The 20,937-nt window shown below is 39.2% G+C and overlaps 1 protein-coding gene across 24 annotated transcripts in view; it reads left to right on the top strand.

Annotated features, from left to right (window-relative positions):
• Nucleotides 1-344: 344 nt before the first annotated feature.
• The window catches only part of LOC311441013 (uncharacterized protein), a 291,658-nt gene continuing 271,065 nt past the window's right edge, over nucleotides 345-20,937 (top strand). For 18 of the 24 annotated variants that reach the window (XR_014695718.1, XR_014695719.1, XR_014695724.1 and 15 more), the window contains exon 1: nucleotides 3,602-3,739. The gene's annotated coding sequence lies outside the window, so the exon portion shown is untranslated. Of the gene's footprint in view, nucleotides 439-3,587; nucleotides 3,740-20,937 lie in introns of those variants that run through there. The other 6 variants (XR_014695720.1, XR_014695721.1, XR_014695722.1 and 3 more) reach the window with 5 other exon arrangements.

The raw sequence follows: 20,937 nt of genomic DNA, 5'->3' as shown, positions 1-20,937 counted from the left end.
TCTGCAGGCAAGGGATGAGTAAAGCATAGGAATTTCAGTTAAAGTGAATGCCATGTTGGCTGATGCACAGGCAGCTTCAATCCTCTTTAATTAGTTCAGAGTTAAGTGACAAAGTATTTAATCAGCGAACTAACAAGTGTAGCGGCTGATAGCTCTGTGTATGTGTGTGGTTGTGTGGGGGTGTGACTGAAAAAGTAAGTAAAATTACTTTCCTTGCTTTAAATGAAATGGAATCCCTAATTTTATTACAGCTGCAATCGGTTTAGAGGCATGATAGAGCAATAAAAATTGATTCTATCCTGTTTTATTCCTTTAACAAAGTATTTCATTTAAGAGGGTAATACTGTAATTTAACCGTTTGGCTTCTCAAGGTACAAATTTAGGCCTTGTTTCTGCAGTGTCTCTGTGGTGGGAATGATCCAGAAGGTTCATCCTGAGGTACTGTTATATTTAAAGCAACTTATCTCTGTTTGCTAGTGATCAGATTGGAGATTGAACCCCCTTTTCTTAGAAAGGTCTAGAAATCATGATCTGGGTATATAAGCTTATTAACTGTCAGTATTGCAGTTCATTACATCAAGGTCTTAACATAAATACTCTGAAAACCCTCTAACTGCTGCAAGCCATTTAGTGGCTTAGCAATGCAGATTACCATCAGTGTATCACCTTGTGCTGTGCCGTCTGCCTGGGCTCCTGTTGAGTGAGGTCCAGTTCATGATTTCTGTCTTGTGTTCTGTCTTGTCTTCTGTCTATGTAGACCCTGCAGCTGCCCACGAGATTGTAACTCTAATACACTGGGTGAATACACAACTATCAACTGGCAGAGGATGGCATATGATACTAAAAGCTAGGTCTTTTATTGGCACCAAGCTCACAGATCTCACACCTGTGAGTTAGAAATGGCCCTTGGACCTGTTCACTTTCACAGTTATTATTTCCAGGTTGAGTTACTGTTGTAGCTGCAGCTCCAGGTACAGACTGGACCTGGTGTGTTAGGTATACGCAGGACAGAAAGGCAAGGCCTGGCCTCAGTGATTTCTGAAATAGTTTCTTCTGTGAGATGGGCGACACTGGAGTTAGAGGAGATCAGAGAAATAGTGAGACTATCAGCCAATGTGGGTGGCAATCTGGGAACAGTAGGAACTCAAATGTTTTTTGAAATAAAATAAACTATTATTTTGGTAGTACCTAGCTACCTTAATTAACTTCAACTTCCTTTATAAGTCTCTACAGAAAAGGTTTTTCAATAAATTGGTTAAAAGAACAACAATGTAACTCATGAGTGCAAACTGACCCTTTTTAGCTGAGTGGCAAAAATTCTGAAAATTCACTGGGGTTTTTATCATTGGTTTCAAGGGGACCGCAATTTCAGCTACAAGAGAATTTATAGTACAGACCCTTCCAGAAACAGTTTGAGTTCAGTAACAGGGTCTGAAATAGCTCAGATGTGAATAGAGGGAGGGAAATGTTGCAGAGCACACCACCACGGGGCAGAAGAGCAAAGTCCCCACAATTCATCCCAGAAGCCTACATAGGTTCATGCCCAAGAGAGTGGAAGCCATCAAAAATCTGTAGTGTTCCCTCTGCTCTTGAGCAGCAGCCACACTCCTGGGAACTTAGTTGTTTAATTTACAGTAGAGTTCTGAGAGAGGTTAGCTTGAGAAGACAGACATGGAAAACAGACCCTTGAATATGAAGCTGACAGGTTTTATTTAGAAAGCCAGCATATGCACTGGCTGCATTCATATCTGCAGTGTTCCCCAACTTGACAGGCAATCTAGAGTACAGTGTATATTAAAGACAAGTAGCTTTGGATTCAGATTTCGGTTCCCTTCTAACAATTCCTGTAACACTGAACATTTTTAGACATGTACTGATTTTTGTTTTCAATAAAGACTACAGATAGAGTTTCTCATGCCTTTTTTATTTAACAGCTCACTGAAAATAAATGCATTTTAGGATAAATCTGGCTGCCTAGTTAGGCAAGTTTACTTGCATTTTTTCTATGCAAGTAAAACACCATCAGAGTTGATCATAAAGCCCTGCCTGAAGAAACTATAGGAATGCATGACAAAATTTTTTATGGTTTTAATTTAATCTCAGAAATAATAACCAGCATGTAGAGTGCTCTACATAAACAAAATTCTCTTATTTAGACTTTGTTTGAGTTTCCCAGTGACTTTAGGGGGTTGGGCTAGTACTCAGATTTTTCTCAGGAAGTTAATGTCAAATTACTTCAACTCAGCCATGAAGAAATGTGTGTAGAAGAAATATATGATTGAAAACCACATGCTGTGGATCTCAGTTCAAGTCTTGACTCAAGGATATATCCTTAGAAGAGCACTTAAACAAAAAGCATATACTTAAGTGCTTCCCTAAAGGAGGTGGGCTTCAGAACATACAAGCTCTTTCTTGGACTAAGATCAAAGAGAATGTGTGTAGTACTGCTTGTAAATCTCCTTAGAACAGAAAAAACAAGGAAACCTGAAAAACTAGCCATTTTTTGTAGTAGCCCAATGATGGTACTGCTAGATCTGTGCAACAAATAGCATCAGCTAAGAAGTAGGACCATGAAAGTGGGGAACTGATTTAAACTGTCTTGCATTGCATTTTGTGGAAGATATAAATATAACAGCACTCTTTACAGAGTCCTTCTCTGATGATAAGAATGGCCATAAAGGTTGGCCTTTTAAAAAATTCTCTCAGTTTTTAAACAGGTAGCTTTACCACAAATCTTCTCTCTAGAAATGTAGCTGAAAATCTCCAGTTAATTTCTTAATCTGCTGCATAGACGTGCATGCAAAATCTGACTGCACACAGAGCACAGAGAGCCCCAGCACTGATGCGGTGCCCTTTCACCATTCTGCAACCCAGAGGCTGGCTACTTCTGCCCTTTTCTGGCTCTGCTACATGTGTAGGTAACTCATGCTTGCTACCTCACGCAGGGAACTGGGACAGATGCTATGAAAGAAGTTCATAGATCCTAGGAAAGCAGCTGAGTCCGTAGATTGATTTAAATTGGTCCCAGTGGTTAGACATAATTAACAGTTTTAGAGTTAATATAAGGTGACTAGTGTAAAGTAGCAAACAGTAACTGAGAGTTCTGCAACTTTAAACTTAAACCAAACTCACAGATGGCTGAAAATCAAGTAAAAATGAATGGAAGCTAAAATTTTATTATGCAAGTTATACCAATTTAGAATTCCTCTTTAGACTTTATACTGTTTTCTTTCTCTGACACGTACAGACTTATCAGCATATCCCATGATTTTTACAGCTGTCTTACAGATCTTCTCAATACTGATTCAGTGAGTGCAAGCATAAAAAGAACAGAAAATAAGAACATAGCAAAATGAACTTTCAGGATGTTCCCCAGAGTAGGGACTTAATGTGAGTACTTTCACTTGGAAATAATACCAGGTAGCAAAGGGCTCTTCTTTAGCCCATGAGATGACAAAATGAAATCCAAGGTCTAGCAGCTAACTGAGTCACCCCATCCTTATCAGTCAGCAGGTGGAAAGATTTTACAGTGGCCAATCAGACCAAATGCTAAGTGATATCAGGGAATCCTCAAGTCAGTCATTGATGGGTAAGAGCTTTTAAGAACAGGCTTTAGGAAGCAAAGTATTTGAAATTGTGGTTGGTTTAGCTGGTTCCTGGGATTATAAGCAGTTTTAACTTCTAGATGTGGCCTCAATGCCTAAACAGCTGGAAGAGTTACAGAAAACTTCATTGAGTGGTAAGTGAAAAGAACTTGTGATTTTAATCCAAATGCCGCCAATAAGTGTGCAGATAACAAACCCTGCAATTATTATTCCTTTTGTTCTGCTAATCTTAGAAGAAGTTCCCTGATAGTGTAGCTTATGATTGAGGCTGGAGAAAAGAAAGCGAGGTGTAGTGATCGCACTGCCAAGAAAGCTTCCAATTTTATTTGACCTATTGGTGCTATTGCCTTTGGTGTTATTTCTGTTTGTAGCTAAAGATTGCTTATAATAAGACACATAAATTGAAATTCTGTGGAGGAACATTTTACTGCACCGTCTGAAAGCTCTTACTTAAATGAGCAGCTAGACGTTTGAAAAATTGTACCTTGGCAGGAGATCAAAGCTTCTGGAGAACCCTGGCCTAGGAGAGGACATGTTAACAGTCCTTTGTTTTGCCATGATATAAGTGTTTTCTGTGGACTGCCTGATTTTGGGTTAGCCATGCAGATGTATGTTATCTCAGCAGTTTCATGACATTGCCTGCTGTGCAAAACCCGAAGCTGATCTCTATTGAAAACTGAATGCAGCAGCACAGTGAACATAGATGCAAATGGATGTGAGAATTACAAGTGGAAGTGTTGATTTTGCAGTGATCCTTCCCTAGATTTTTAAGGTTTTATTGTACTACATTGAAGTGCCTCTAGTATGTAGAAAATATTCCTACTATGTACTTCATTTTCCTTGGTTAATGTGAACTATTTAAGCTAGCGTGTTAGTCTGTGCATGTGGACAAAAGGGAGTAAATAGGGGACAAGGACGGACAAGTACAGGAAAGGGGAGAAAAGAGATTCTCAGAGGAAGCTGAGGAGCTTTCCAAAGAACAAATAGTATCATCTACTTTGTGGCTAAACAGATTAGCTCTCTTATAATCACATCTCAGCTGATGAACTTTGTGATCTTCCTCTGTAAGAGCCCTCTCTGGCTGTTCTATTTCATTCTTTAAGAAGATTAAGTGGGTAATCCTGAAGCTCCACAAAACCACCTGTTGTTTGGGCCCCTGTGTAATATGGCTTTTGAGGCAATCCTTTGGCAGTTCAGTAGTAGGATTGTGAATAGGCTCACTTATTTGTGTACCTGCTGATTTCCAGCTTGTGCACTCTGCATGGTGTGCTGGATTTTTAGCAGCATAAGCAGTTGACCCTTAGGAAAACTGGCCCAATTAGCTTATTCTTTCTCCTAGTTTCATATCCCAAGCGATGGGCCCTGTCTGCAGGGACACTGATTTCATTGCTATAATGGCATTTGCGGAGAGGCACACTTTTCACCATCTGGCTATTCCAGGGTTTAAAATGCACCAGGCATCAATGAATGCATTCATTCCATCAGGGAGGGTCCCTAGCAGCATGCCTGGAACAAAAATTCCTGTTTAAAAAAAAAAAAAAAAAAAAGAAAAGATAGAAAAGACACACAGAGTGGAAAGAGGTAAAAACAGGAGAGCCAGTCAGCTGCAGGTTGAGCTTTTAACAACGGTCATACCAGACCTGGACTGAAACTGTTGTTCTAGATAATCTCCTGGATATGGTGGCAGCTGTTGAAGCTGGGGTGTATTCCTGTAAAGCAGGTTGTCTGACCATCCAACTCAAATGTCACTGACTGCAAGTGAAATTCAGAAACTTAAACCCACAACCTTCACTTCAGAGGCATGTAGGAACTCTTTTTTCAACAACTCTATCCTGCAATGATGGAACATACTTGTAAAATTTGAGTTAAATATTCTGGATTTTCTGCTATTCTGCTCTGCCAATATTATGGTCCCAACCCAGCAATATGTTAAGCTTGTGCTCAATTCTAAGCATCTTAATGATCTGATGGTAGTAGCCAGTAGTGTGGCTGTTGGCTTTGATTTAAAGACTTCCCTAAATGCATTGCTGACTTTGGCCTTCTGTACCACAGCTTAATACATTAAGATTAAAAATGAATAAGTTCAGTTGTATCGTCATCCACCAAACTGTCTCTATCAATCCATTAATATAATGTTCTTCTCATCAGTGTGTTTATTCTGCCCCATCTCCCCATTAATGAAGTTGGGGGTGCAGGGAAGAATCATTTTCGAGTCATAAATCTTACTGAAATATTAGAGGTATTTCAGTCAAAGGTCTTATGTTAAGAATATGTTGCATTAGTGACTTTTCCTATAAAAACATAGGCCAGATACAGATGCTCTTAGGGTAGTTCTCCAATGGCTTGGTCATCCATCTGCCTTTCTGTCTCACTCTGAGTCCAGCAACCATAAATGAGTGTGTTTTAGTCAAATGGCTTTCTAGCACATGGAAATACATCCTGGGAGTAATAGTTGCATATTGCTTGTGCCCTCCTTGAGCTGTGGTGACTGGTAGAGCTACATCTGTTTGCTAGTTTGATTACAAACTAGATTTTTTGAGCCTTGAGCACTGAGAAAATCAGGCATCAACTTGTCAGTGCCGTTCTGACTGTGGAAGTCTGCTTAAAAAATAGAATAAAAGAATTGTGAACATAGGGCCATTGTGTTTGATTAATCTGTTCCTTCATGTGCCCTGGCAAGGAATGAAGGGGTCACTGGACTTGAGCACTGACAAGTGACTTCTGGTTGCCCTTTGTTGTGGTCTCTAGTAATCACCGTTAGTGTTGTGTACTGCTTAATTGAATAGTGCATATTGCAAAGTGGATTAGTATGATTAACACTTACCATGCTAGAAATGGATCAGTAGAAGAATCATCATCTGAAAAATGTTTTTGTAAGCATGTCTTAAGTGACAGGATGAGGGACTAAAGCAGAAGCGATCACTATTATGAGAAGTGAATTTTATCAGTGGTGCTAAGGATAGATGGAAAATGGATTAATCATCAGATTCTTGGCACTGCAGAGCAGATAAGGTTAATAACGGGCGTATTTTTGCACAGTGCTCTTCTGGCTAAGGAAGATCACAGTAACCAATTGTAGGGATATGCTTTGATTGGCAGTTTATTCATCAAGGCATTGATTGTTTCCTGCCATTCAGCTTGAAAATAGGTAGTGGAAGTAAAGGAGAAGTGTCAAATTAAAATTCCTTTGAGGCATGATTCTCATGAAAAAGCATTAAACCAACATTTGAAAGAGCAGGAGAGTTTAAAAGTTCTTCTTGCCAGGTTTTGAAACTGTCTTGTCTGGTATTTTGTTACTTCTTTCCCAAACTTAATCTTTTTCAAACAAGTTCTTCAAGCCTGTAAAATATGCAGCTTTAGGATATGCCTCTTTGGAATATATGAGATATTTAGAGTACCTTAATATATTTGGTGAAGGCAAAAGATACTTATTTCAGGGGTTTTGACCTCCAATACAGTTACCTAAGCATAAGTGCCCTGTGAAGTTTCAGGGTATGTGCGTGCTGCTCTGCTCTTTCTGGCTTTTTATCTAATGGCTCTGTATCTTAATGACAACATGGCAGTGAAGAGCAGTGATACACCCAACCTTCTCTAAGGAGAAAAAGTAAGCAATTGAGGGAATTTACTCTGGCTTTGGCTGAGGAAGAAAATTTGAATTGTTGATGGCTCCTTTTCTTCCCCAGAAATTTCCCCCTTAACCTCAGGAGTGGGAAGGAGCTTAGCTGTAGTAGCAGACTGAAGGATATATGTTGTGATATAGAGACAGCTGTTTCTCTTGTAGCAGTAGTGTGAACAGCAGCATTTGTGAAGTGTTAATAACCACTGCAAGTCCCCTCCTCTACTCCACAACAAGCCAGCAAGTTATAGCTCGGTTGTGTTGTGGCTGCTCCATTTTGCACTGGACTGTCAGAAATTTTGTGGCCAATATTCTCTATGGTGGGTGTCTCTTCCTGTGATATTCAAAGAAATACAGTAATTGTTTCCCAGCTTTTCTCTCTTCCATGCTAACTAGACAGGCTTAGAGGTAGATAAATCCCAAATATTTAGTGTCAAGGGGGCTTCTAAAGCATAAATTAATGCTGAGTATACACACCTTTCTGTCCCCTATCAGTCTGTATTGTTCATTCTGTAATTTTCTCTAAGTCACTAAATAAAAACTCCTCCTAGTCAGAACTCAACTGTATCTACAGAAGAATTGCACAACAGCTCAGTAGTGTTATATGATGAAGTTCTGAGACATAGATATGACACTCACAGGAGAAAGAAAGCTGTTGCACGTATAGAGTGCTGAAGAAAACTATGCCCCTTTCCATGCATCTGTAGTTCCTATTCTTCAGAAGTCGATGGCTGTATTTTTTGTTGCAATGAAATATAAGGCTACAGACCCATGAGGGCAAAAGTGATTGCAGCTGTATTTAATACAGCTGTTTGTGTATTCCAGGTGATAAAGGGATCAAAAGAGACTTCTTTCAGATCAGTATAAAAGGAGCTTTCAATGCTGTGGTCATTAATTCTGTATTTTCCCATAAAAGACTGAGCAATTTTTCTTCATATCTAGGTATTTCTAGAAGTTGGCTGTATATTCATTGAAATGAATATTGATAATAAGGGGGAATTAGGAGCTTGGGCCAGTGAGAAAAGTCTGAAAGTTAGTCTTACCCAGAAACAAGGCTTGTTGGATAGATGAGCAAAATAAGTTACTGACTACTTTATGCTTCACTGTTTTTCTAAGTATTTGGCTGTGAAGAATCTGTATTTTGTAGTAGAATTATTTCTGAATTTTATTTTTTGTTATACTTTCATGTGGATGAAAGCTGACCACAAACCACATCCTTCTAGGTATACTTGGGCTATGGTACAAAGCAGCAGATGTGATCACCTTTGCTAGCAGGTGATAATGAACACAACTGCTGTTAAGTCGTCTTACCTAGAGAAGATAAAGAAATCTTTCCTTGGAGGGCAAGACAGATAGGGCACAACAAGAAATAGGAAAATCTGGAGTTATCAGATTATCTAGAAATACTTCCTTTTAATTTACTATTTTCTTAATGGAAGATGGACTTCAATCACAAATGTGGCAAATAATTTCACTATATTTTGGAACAATGTGAGTAATTCTGTGGTGTGATTTATTACATGCCACTGAAAGCAATTTTGGTTTAATCAGAAGTCATAGTAAATATGTAATTAAAAAGTTCTTAGAATGTATGGGTTAAAAATGTCAAATAGTATTGGTTGGTAACAGCTTCATTTGTCTATTTCTGTATTTGGAGTTGTATGGCAGGGCACAATTGTGTGTGCAGCTCAGTGATTTATAGAATTAAGGGCAGGCACTAATGAGAAAAAAAGCTTTTTAAAACAAAGACTTCTATTAGATCATTTCAGTAGCAATTCCCACAAAGGGAGGAGGAGGGGGAGGACTGAACAGATAATTTCTAGGCTTGAACCTGGAGGTATCCGAGCTTATACCCTTGCAGGCATGAGTTATGCATCAAAAGAGTCAACAATAAATTTGTAGGAAGGCTATCTCTTGCTAACTGGCACTTCAAAACTGGTATTCTAAAACTCATGTCAATCTTACTTCTTCAAAGCCTTATTTAACTACTGAAGAGTTTGGTCTTCAGCTAGTATTTGGTTAATTTTGTATTTTTGATCAACTAATATTTGCATACACTGTGAAAGCACTGGTCAGGGAAAAGTGTATGCTATTTAAAATAATGTAGACAGGATAGTTAGTTTATTTATCTGAAGTATTTTAGTGGTTGTGAAAGCAATGCCCAGCTCTGGTAGAAATCAGAGAAATCAGGGCAGCGATGTTGGTGTTGAGAGAGCAGGCCTTAGTTGTATCTGCGGCAGAAGTAGCAGAGCCTGTCATGTTAGTCATAGCATCAACTCCTGTGCCTCTCTAATAGCTGGATGAACTAATGGTGTAGTAACGTGGGTGCAGATCTGGGTTCCAGGTTGCTAGTGCCAAAGGAGGAAACCCCTGCAGAGAGGATGCTGATGTCCACTTGTCCTAAATAATCTGAACCTTCTGCCATGCCAGTCTGTGGGGAGTGAGGTTGGTACGAGCAATAGCAGATGTCTGTGCTGTCGTTAGCAGCTGTGTCTCTATCAAAAAGTCCTGCCTGTGCTTTTGAGCCGGAAAAGGGTTTGCTAATGATAGGAGGAAAAATGAAGAACCAAGAAAAATATAAATAAAAATTCTAGTAGAAAAATTCTGCAGTAAATGGCATCTAACAGGAGAATCAGGTGAGCTATTGTCTGGGCACTTTTGTGTACAAATAGATACCTAATTCTTGAATTTCAGATGCTGATGCATGTAATATGTCTCTCTATTGACTGACATCTAGTAACTGACACAGTAATACCAAATCACTCTTACCAAATAACTGTTCCTAAGAGTGTTGCAGGGCATACTGCAGATTTCATACAGTTCAGGAAAGTAATGCTGCAAATGCAACATCACTCTTCCATCGCCAGCTTGGGGATTCTCCAACAAGGCAAGGATGATGGTAGGTTAATATATGTGTTACAGAAACTTAGTTTTGACCATACTTTCTTCCAAATCTGAGACTTTGCAAGACAAAAACCGAGAAAGAAGTATCTTCAAAGACTGGTGGACTGCATTCTGGAACATGTACTTTCATTATGAAAGAATAGGGGAGTTTGTTTGCATGTTTATTTTAATGTTGATTCTTTTTCCAGCAATATTGAGTAGGAAGCTATCTGAGAAGGTGTAGTAAACCCCTTCATAAAACATGACCAAGATAGACCCACAGGGAGAATCTAGGCTTATAAGGCTATGGTAGGAATAAGAGGAGTTGCTGGAGAGCCTGTAGATGGAAGGCTTTCCCATTTGGTTTAGTACTTCGTTTTACTGGTAACTGTAGTAGGAAGAAAACTCTTGGTCTGGTTATGTATACCGGTGGGTATTGTCTCACTACGCTGGAATGACCTTGCCTTCTTCCCCAGGTAAATTCTTTGGGGGTGCTGAAGAGCCAAGTCTTTTGCCCCATACAGGAGTCTGAGGAGGCTGTAGCTGACGTCTGTACAGTGAAGCATGCTGAACAGCTGCCTGTAAAAGCCATTCCCTTCTTCCTGTATCCAAGGGTATAGGAAGTTTTGCTTTGGTGTTGTATTTCTGAGACAAGTAGTTAGGGAGGATGGCCAGAAACAGCATTTCAAAGCTGTTGTATGAGGAGGAGCTACTGTATTCCCTCTGAGCCAAGCATAACCATACATTTTCTGAACCTCCGGACCTACTGCAGCCATGGGGACTATTTTGCATAGCATAAAGCCCAGCATGCTTTCTTGTATAGCATACAATGGGTGGGCTCTTACAAGGAGTATTTGTAGAAACAGTGTCATTAATATACATGTTAGTTTGCATACATGATGAATTACAAGTTATGTTAATTACAAAGCAATTTATCTTACTTAAGAATGAGGATTTCTAAACAATAGTGAGTCTTACAGAAAGCTACCAGGAGACTTTTATTTTCAGGTAATTAATAAAAAAAAAAAAAAAAAGTGGTATGTTTTTACTTGGCTTTTGTTAGATTAATTATTTAGTAAATATAGTTAAGTGTTTAATGCAGTTCCCTCCTATTTTACTTTAAAATGTTCTGGTAAGTTTAAAAAAACAAAAACAAAACAAAACAAAAAAAAACAAACACATTTTTTCATGGAATGAATCCTATTTCCCCTGCTTCAGAATGCACTGAATGCTGCAGCAAAACAGTTGTGTGAGAAGGCTTTAGCAGACAGGTCATTCAAGCATGGCTGTCAGGTTTGAAATGGGCAATGCAAATTAACTGATTTTCATAGCTTACATCTTTGTAAGTACTCTGCATATCACCATAACTCAAACTGAACAAAACTTGGTAACAGAAGCACGGGGAAATGGGAAGTAGGTAGGTCATTCTGAAGAGGGTTGCTCTGGAAATAATGTTGAGACAGCTGGGGAAGTAGAGCCCTCAGCTTTCTCTGGGGTTTTGCTGTGTCTGTGTGGGCACCAGCAGAGTTTCTTGGGCTGGGATCACCTCCTTTGTTGCTGTATACACAGCATGAGGTCGCAGTAGTTCCCAGGTACTGGTGCACTGATGGGTAGAGGCATCTGTGGATTGTACTGGCTTCTCCTGGTTTGCTGCCCTTGCTGTTTTTCAGAACAGAACTCCTTCACTGAGTGCTGGTACCATGAGCCAGATACAAGGGAATGCCTGTTGCTGCCCCAGTCACTGCCACAGAGGCTCTGAAGGGTGGGTGTGTGCCATTGTGGTCTGCACAACCCTTGCTCCAATGTCTTATGGGATCCAGAGCAGATCATATCCCTAAGAAGATGAGGAGGGAAGGAAATGACCATCTATCCACCAGCTGCTGTGCTGAATTAAACATTATACTATATGCCTTCTGCAGAAAATAGAAATGCAGCAAGCAGGAGAATAATACAGCAGCTACTTTTACATTAGCAGCAGAGTAGAGTGGAGGATACCTTTCTCTTGGCTCCAGAGACTGTTCTGTATGATCTGCTTCTGTGGGCTGTATGATCAGCAGCCCAAAATTGTCACCTGGGGAAAAGGTATGAGGTATTTTCCCTAAATCTGCAGATGTCCTATTGGAAACTAGAGCAAGAGTTATAACACGTGGTATGTAAATTATATGCTAAGTACTTCAGATGTTCAGTTCAAACAGTGTTAAAAACAACAGTTTCACAGCTCGAGTACAGAGCAGAATATTCAGGTAAAAGTAATTTATGGTAGTAATTATGGTATAAACCAACTTGTCAGCAGCTAGTTGTTTAAATTCTTTCTTTCCCACTCCAGGCTTCTCAAACCTGTAGGGAAATTGCTGTAAGAAATACCTGTTCTGCCTGCTATATTCATCAGAAATAGGATGCGGTTTATGAACAATTAACTGTAATGAAAAAAGGATCTCATTTGCAATGATCTGGAGTTGCAAGAGGTCAATCTGTGTTCTGATAACTAATCTTAATCTTTACTGGCAACATCTAATATTAATTAGTAACACTCACACCTTTCACGACTGAAATCTGAACATTTATGCACATAATTATGAGTCATCTAATGGCTCAACAGCTTTAACTTTTTTCCCCACTGTGTGTATTTCATTTTAGCCATGAGAGACCTGGGCTTCTATTTGTTATGGGCCAAGGTGATTAAGTCCTGAGAGTGTGGGTTACTCCTGAGCTTTTGCATCCAATGGAAAGAGTGTGAATGTCCCTTCCTGTGTGGGAAAGGGTGATCTAATGGCAGCAGGCTGATATTGCCACTAGTGGAAGTGACAGTGTGGTAGGGTTGGACAGACGTGCTGCTTAGCTCTTTCTGCGTCGGAAACCCTTCTGCAGGGAACTAGCAGTATGACCACAGCACATCCTTGTTTTAAATGCAGCTCTGGCTTGGCTGTCTTACTGCAGATAAACGGAAAACAACTCCAGTGAGCAATATTAGCTATTCTGATAAATGTACAAGACTGCTGGTATTATTGGCTTTACACTAAGGGTTTCTGCAGGCAAGATGTATTCAGTAGATGATCAGACATCCTTCCCCATCTGTTGATAACTCCCCCCTGTCTTCCTTTGTGGAGGGGGGTGGTTGTGGTGGAGTTTAGCTGTCCATCAGGGTGAAAACACCACAGCCTTCTCTTTAGTGCCAAGGGAAAGATTCCTCCTCACCAGTGCTCTGACACTTTCTAGTTTTTAATACAGTCTGCAAAACATGAATGTTGTAAGAGTCGTACCTAAGCTGTCTGCAGCTCAGGCACTTGTGCAAGGAGACTGCTTGGCAAGGGGGAGAAATTCTTTGCAGTCCTTACCCCTGCAATAGCATAAGATAGTGAGCAGGAAATGGTCTGATTGTTAAAGCAGATGGCTTCTTGGCAAAAGCCTTCTGTGACTTGTATTCTCTGTGTGTTTTTTTTTTTTTTTTTTTTTTTTTTTTTTTTTGTGAGACAAACCAGCTTTTCTGATATGACAGCTTCATTGCTATGCCTTGTAAAAACATGCTGCCACTTGTACTAATTTTACTTTGTAAGAACAGAAGTATGAGAGCACACTGGTAAAGCAAAGTCAACAGTGCTATGGTTTGAGAGCTGCTTTTTTTGGGACGTAAATGGTTGCCAATAGATGGAAGTCATTTATAAAAGCTATGAAAAGAATAACAACAACATTAAAACAAAGATAGACGTGTTACTGCTTCTGGTTTTTACATATGCACACCATGAGCCAGTGCAGTTGCTAAAAGTACTCCCTGAAAGGGCTGTTCTACATCTTCTGCAGGGCTTGTGAATGTGAACAGTGAGGGGAAAAAATCAAGAGAAACTCAGTTCAGAGGACTGCACCAAGAGGATTTAGTCTGAAAGCAGGGTGAATGGATTTGAACACCGAGCACTGGTCTTGCTACAGCCAGAAGCTGCAGCTAGCAGAGGGCTATGGAGCTGGTACCGATGGCAGCAGGCCAGTTGTACTGAGGTGGTGGGGATTGTGCAGACTCTGGAAGAGGGACAGATCTGGTTTTGAACGGTGTGAACCAAGGGAAAGAGGGACATTTCTGCCTCTGCTTTCCTCTGAGGCTTATACAAGGCAGGAGCATACTGATCCCCATGAACTTCTCTTCCAAGTGATTTACAAATCTGTAAATCAGAGATGAAATTAAGATGATGAAAATATGAACTTTTTTTCAAGCTATGCTGACATCCACTGCATATAGCAATAGTTTCGGGTTAGAGCTTGAGTGGACATAGAAGTCTATCTTCTTACACTGGCATCAATGACAAACAGTGACTTTTTCTGGGAAGGGTTCACAAATAAGTGTGATGAGATTAATGTTTTATCCTTAAATTTCTCCTGGAGTCATCTGAGGTCCCTGAAAGTAAAAATACAGGAGCTAGCATGTATTTATAATCACCCATGATCCTTCAGAAGCAGTCTCTGGAAATGTGCTTCTTAATTACCTGCCTTTAGCATATTAATTTTGGGGGTAGGATAAGGCTTCTGAAATGGCTGTGCTCTGCCATTCCCATTTAAAGACTACATGACCGAACTCATTCCTTTCAATTGTTTGTATGTGCATAGTCTCTTATTTTGGGTAGGAGTTTAAGGTGAAATCTAATCTGTTCTGCTGGGAATATATGGAATCCAAAGACAGTGCAGTTAATGGGGTCAACTCTTTTTCCCTTTTAAGACTGCATATTTGAAATCAGTTCAAGAATTTTAATGATGACAAATTAAATTAGATCCGTGATTTTTTTCCTCTACAATTAACACTTCACGTGGGAAGCATTCAGTACAACCATGTCTAGAAGCCAAGCATTGGCTTCTCCCTGCAGTGAACTGACTGAGAAGGCACTGAAATATGACTTGCACACCTGTAGACAGTTTAAAGAGTTTTTTGATGCCACAACACTGGCAACGAGGACAACAGAACAATACTGGCATGTACTGTTGGTATGGCATGAAAAATAAGCTAGATAATATCCACTGTATGGGGACAGAGCTTTTTAGAAGGAACAAATTGATTTATGGGGAATGCTGCAGGTCAAATATTTCTTTAAAATTTCAGAATTAAAACCCTATGAAGACATTTGTAATCAGATTTGACCACTCTGAATAAAGAGGTAGGAAAGAATTTGTCCTGACTTAAAAGAAAAGAGGGTGTTCAAGAACATTAAGGCAGAGAGAAAGAAAAATGGCCATTTAAAATATCTCTGTAGCATTTGTGTACAAGCATGTACTTTTGAGGAAGTGCTTTTACCTTTTTTTCACTTTTTTTTGTTTTCCTCAACATTTAAATAAAATAAACCTCCCCCAAAATTCTGACAGAAACGCTTTTTCTCAAAGCAATTCCTTCAGTTACTTGACCCAGTAGGGCTCTAACTGCTGAATTGATGACATCATCATCATTTTGGATAATGAATGGTGAAGTCATTAAAGGAACTATGACTTAACTGCAGACCAAAGGGAGTGAACAGCTTGCTTTTCAAAGAGTGAAGCTCTTATTCAAACACGTATCTTCAATAATGGCAGGAGAAATACAGAAAATTACTGTCAAAGTATATTGCATTTTGTATGAATGCCATCTCCTTTCAAGTTTGCCCCAGCATGACAATCCTTTTTTATTTAGTGGTGTTGCCCTTTTTTCTTTAGAGACCTTTAGTGAAGTCGTCTTTTATATATCATGTATCATTAAAGTGACTTAAATGATCAGGGATATGGTAGGCCTGACTTTTATTTTTAATTATTAGCATAAATAAAGAGCCATCTATATTTCTCACCTGCTGCAATTATAAAAAATTATTTTCTTCATTTTTAAAACTAATCGTGTGCTTCAGGGATTCAACCAGAGAGATCAGAGGCAGTTCTTTGCTAATGCTCTACTTACTTTGCACATTCATTAGATCTGACCTCAAGGGACTTGTGATACAGTTTTGATGGCCACTTGAGTCATGGCTTCTCTGCAGTTTCTGGGAAGGGTGCCTTCATAGTATTGAAAACGGTATAGTGAAAGAAAAAATACTCTAGAAAGGTTTCACCACAGCCTCTTATGCACACAGCTGGTCAGTGCAGCCTCAGACATTGGGTCACTTCTGAAAAGAGCAACTTGATTGCTGAAAAATACTATATTGCTCATCGAAAAGTTGAGTTAGAAGAGAGAAAAAAAAAAAGAAGCCCCTTAGACCATTTAGAAATTATCTAGAAAAGCATTTCAGTTTAAATTTTTGGTCACTTTAAAGATGGGAATTTTCATATTCAAAAATCTGTGCTGCATTTTGCTGAGTGTTGGTTTCTGTTTTTCCATTCCATTTGTATGCAGCTTTATTTACAAATGTATACATAATTAAGTTAAATTAATTGCAAATCTTGTATTTATTTTATCTGAAATTCCTTTTGTCAAAGTATTCTTCTGTAGTAGTTTTACTCTTTCTCATGTAGGCCATCTCGTTTTCTTTTTTTTTTTTTTTTAACCAAAAATCTATCTTGAAATAGTGACGATATTTTAACACATGCTTGGCAAGACTGTCTGTAGTGCAGCCAATGAATCAACTGGTTACAACTCATCTTTCCTCTTTAGATTATAGTGCAGCAGGTTAGACAGTTTCATCTAACAAGGCCGAAAAAAGATTTCCTTCTCTGCAGCTGTTGCTATTCAGAAATGATACACTTCCTCAGAGTTACTCTCCAGTGTAATATCAAGCAAATTGCTTCCTAAGCTCTTCCTCCTGTTTGACAATTAACTGACTTCACTAGATTGCCATATACAGCAGCGCAAGTGAAGACAGTAACATTCTTTTAGGTGTTTTGTATTTGGAGAATTCTTGTGATCCCCTTAGATGTAGTGAGTAAGCTAAGCTCTGTCTGCTGAGGTTCATGGGGCTCAGTCTCTGCTGGGGCTTCTCCTTTTTGCAGCACGTCACAGCTCTTCCGACTTGTAGAGGTCTTTGTAGTACTGCCTGTCTAATGTGACATATTTGTCTCTCATGACACATTCAGATTATATCTACCATTTTGCAGAACACAGGATATTAGCTGAATACCTACTGATAAAGTGAGATAAAATGGTAATACGTTGATTTAGTGGTAAATTCACAAAACTGTTGTTTAAAAGTTTAAGTAATTAGTTAAAAGCTTTTTGATTAATGGTAGCTAACAGCTTGTATGTATGAATATTATAGTGCTGAGTGGCTGAATTCCAGGTGAAGTGATTGATTGTGTTCTGGGGGAGCACATATGTTCCTGGGTGCATATAAATTATTGTTAGTCATGCAGTTTCAGTAATACGATTATTTTCAGTGATAGCTCCTCCATTTTAATGTCTTCACTTTTCAGTGTGATTCTGGACATCCAACACTGTCCTGTCCTGCATCATTCCCTTTGTAGTAATTCCCTTGTTCTTTCATGTAACTGTTACACCTCAGGGACAATGACAACAAGAACGAAGAGAATGTATTTTGGTGCTTTGGTGGAAATAGCAATTTAAACAAAAACAGCAACAACAAAAAACTTTTTTTAAACGAGTAAAAGGTCTACTTTGACTTTGTGACACGGCAATTTGGCATTTGGGATCATGTTTTCACAAATGCTCAGTAGCCACGTAAGTACAAGTATTTAGATGTTTGTATTCAATTTGCTCCAATGGGAGGTAGGAGTTGAGACTATATGGTGAAAGACAGTGGTCTCTAAACTGGTCACACAATCTGTTACTCAGAATGAATATTCCTATATCACTTGACATTCATTGCAACTTTTTTATTAGATTTTTTTTTTTTTTGAAATTTTGCTTGAAGGCAGCAAACATAACTGCACAGACTTGGTTCACAAAGTGTGTTGCAGCTTCTCTTGCCGTTTTGCTTGTCTACCTGGCTGCTCTGGCTCATACCAAAAGAGATGAGTGTGAGCACTCTAAGCTCCTAGGACACAGCCAGAACCAAACAGTTTAACAGACTTACCTGCATGTTAGGAGATACAGCCTTGGCTCACTGGGAGGGTGTTGGGGGTTGAAAATTAATGTAAAATGGAACAAATTGAAGGGAGCCATTTAATACAAAGCCAAAACAGAAGGAATGCAGGGGTGGTGTCAGTTCAGTTTCGACCTCTACCTCTGGGTTAGGCAATAGCTCTCTGACTGTAACCTGTATAAAGAGCTATATAACGCGTTGTCCTGAAAAACAAACCAAATGTGCTAGACTGACAGAAATTGTTGTGGAGTGCTCAATTTGTCTCATTTCTGGAAACAAAAAGGCAGCACCCAGGCAAGTCTTCCATTCCCTGTGCCCGTGAAATTTGTCCAGGATTTGCTGAATTCACTTCTAGAGATGAAGGTGTAGTCATCTGTTCCAGAGCTGGCCTCTGTGCTTATATGGTTGAGCTGGAATTTTGTGAGGAGGGTGCCAGTCTCCTGTGGTCCAGTCTGAGACTATCAACTGACTTCACACAGGGCACAGAGCAGCTGTCAGGTAGTAACTGCTTTCATTCACCATCCCTCCCCCTCTGTTATTTGCACATTACTGTCATTTCTGCCTCTCTCCTAGAATGTAGCATATCAGTTTCTAGATGTTCAGAGCAGTTTCTGTATGCAGATCTGTAGTAGGTTTGCAATCAGAAATCAATATTTTAAATGATGTTTTCCCCAGAAGATTATTATCATTGTAAAATCAAAATATTTTGCAATTCCTGAAAGCTCAAAGAATATTCTGTGTATGAGCTGACAGGAAACCATAATCAAATTGTCAAGCAATTGCTCCTACTGTGGCAAAGTGAGAATGTTAGATTACATGTGTCAGCATGTGAAGATAAAGACTGCATAGTGAACAGCACATTGAAGGCTTGATAGGAGATGGGAAGTTTATCGCTGTACACTGTAACCTATTGTAGACAGTTCTGCTACCTCAGCAGTCCTCAGTTTGCATTAAAAACCTTTATGATCAATAAAGTGCCTCAGTTTTGTCATTTGCAAAAGACATTTTAAATTTTCTACCAGCTTTATTTGGTCAATTAAACCGAAGACTAATTGCTATTCCAAAGGGTTAAGAAATAAGATGCAGAATACTAATATACATACACTAGTTGTTTACTGATTCTAATATTATCACTGCTCTAATCTCTTCAAACAGGCACCCAAATGCATGCTGCTGTGATTATTTGAGTAAGAAAAATGGCTCATTTATTCAACATATGCATTGGCTGCGAGTTTGTTTTTTTAGGTGTTTAAAGATTTATGTTCAAATTATTTTTCTCCAGTTTTCCAGGCCTTTTCTGTAAACTCCTCAATCTTCCTGTTCTCTATGGCTGCTCTGCACAGTGGATGTTCACTGAAAACATCTCACCAAAGTGTTTGGTTCTGAGCTTGGGGCTGTAACTGGAAACTTGCTGAGAACTTGAAATCTCATTAATTTCAGTCAGAATTAATGACTCATCACCTTGCAAGATCATGCTTGTGGGGCCTGTTCCTACAGCTCTTTCTTTTAGAGGTAGGGTCAGGAAACATTTTCAGGAATGAAATTTAGAAGTGTGGGTTGATTTTTTTTTTTTTTTTTTTTTTTTTAACCTCTGATATTCAGAATGTCATTCAGGCTGGCTATTTAACTACAGCAGAAAACAGGCACTTAATCAGTTAAATTCAGTCATTTTAGAAAAATTTATTTTTTAGCAAGTGAAGTAGTACAGTTTTCTTTGTCTGGCCGTGGAATAGCTTACAGTTCTCTGTAACACCTTTTGAAAGGGTGAAATGGCAATACATGAAGGTCAGAGGGGCATAAATAGTATAAAATCAGCATTAGGGCATTGATAGTAGAACAAGCTTTCGTCATACATTGATAAGATGACTGACGAAGGGAATGTGCTGTATTTCATCACTTTGATCAGCAGTAAAATATTTCTGTTGGGTATTCTTCAAGAGTATATGAAGGGGAAGATAATGGAGAATCACAAATAAATGAGGACTGGAAACATCATGCATGTTTAATTAAAAGTCAAGAAAAGAAAAATGAATAAACTGAATGTTTAGATTGATTTAGAGAGAGGCTTCTGATCTTCCTGAGGTAAGGACCTGGATCATCCTTCCAGCAAGTGAGGGATTCATCCATGTGGTTGCAGATGAAAGCAAGAAAGAGAGGGGCTGAAAGAGGAGGCAAGCATTTCCTTTTGGCCTCTACTAGAAAGCAGCCAGGCTTGGCTATGGCTCTGCACTCTTGTTAGTGGGTATGGTGGCACCTTTCTGTCAAAAGGGGAGGTGAGCTCGATCTTAAACTGGAAATCAGCTAGAGGGATGATCATGTAATTTTGGGCCAGGACTAGGTCAGGTTTGAGTTGTTACAGTCCTCTGATTTTTTTTTCTCCCAACAAACACATTATTTTCCTTGCTATTTTGTGTCTGAGTGGATTTGGTCATACTCTGAAGGGCAAAGTCTTTGCTTCTGCATTCAGCATAGCTCTTCTCCATTAGTGTAGCATTTGGAGGATGTGTGGTGTGGAGGAATTTGGTCTAGGTTTGTGCATTCAGTTAGTACCTTTCAGGTGAACTGTCTAACTCTATAGATTTGACTTCCTTTCCTACTTATGGATGCAACATGCATTGATAGCTGTGTCCTACCCCAACTAAAGCAGCAGGAAAGGTAGAGCTAAATGTTACTAACCTCTTGATCTGAACAGGGATCTTGAAGGCTTATCAAATAAATGCTAGAGACAGGAACAGAGACTGCAGCTGTGACTTGTCCAAGATCTGAGTGCAGTCTGTGTGTGGGGTGGAATCACTTCTACTCCAAGATACTAGCTCTTGTAACTGAGCAATTTGATGTCTCCTGTCCTTGATACATACCC

This window comes from Aythya ferina (genome assembly GCF_964211825.1).
Source record: "Aythya ferina genome assembly, chromosome: 8".
In the NCBI taxonomy this organism is placed as follows: Eukaryota; Metazoa; Chordata; class Aves; order Anseriformes; family Anatidae; genus Aythya; species Aythya ferina.
Note: the sequence above shows the minus strand (reverse complement) of the source record. Positions and strands in the feature narration are given on the sequence as shown.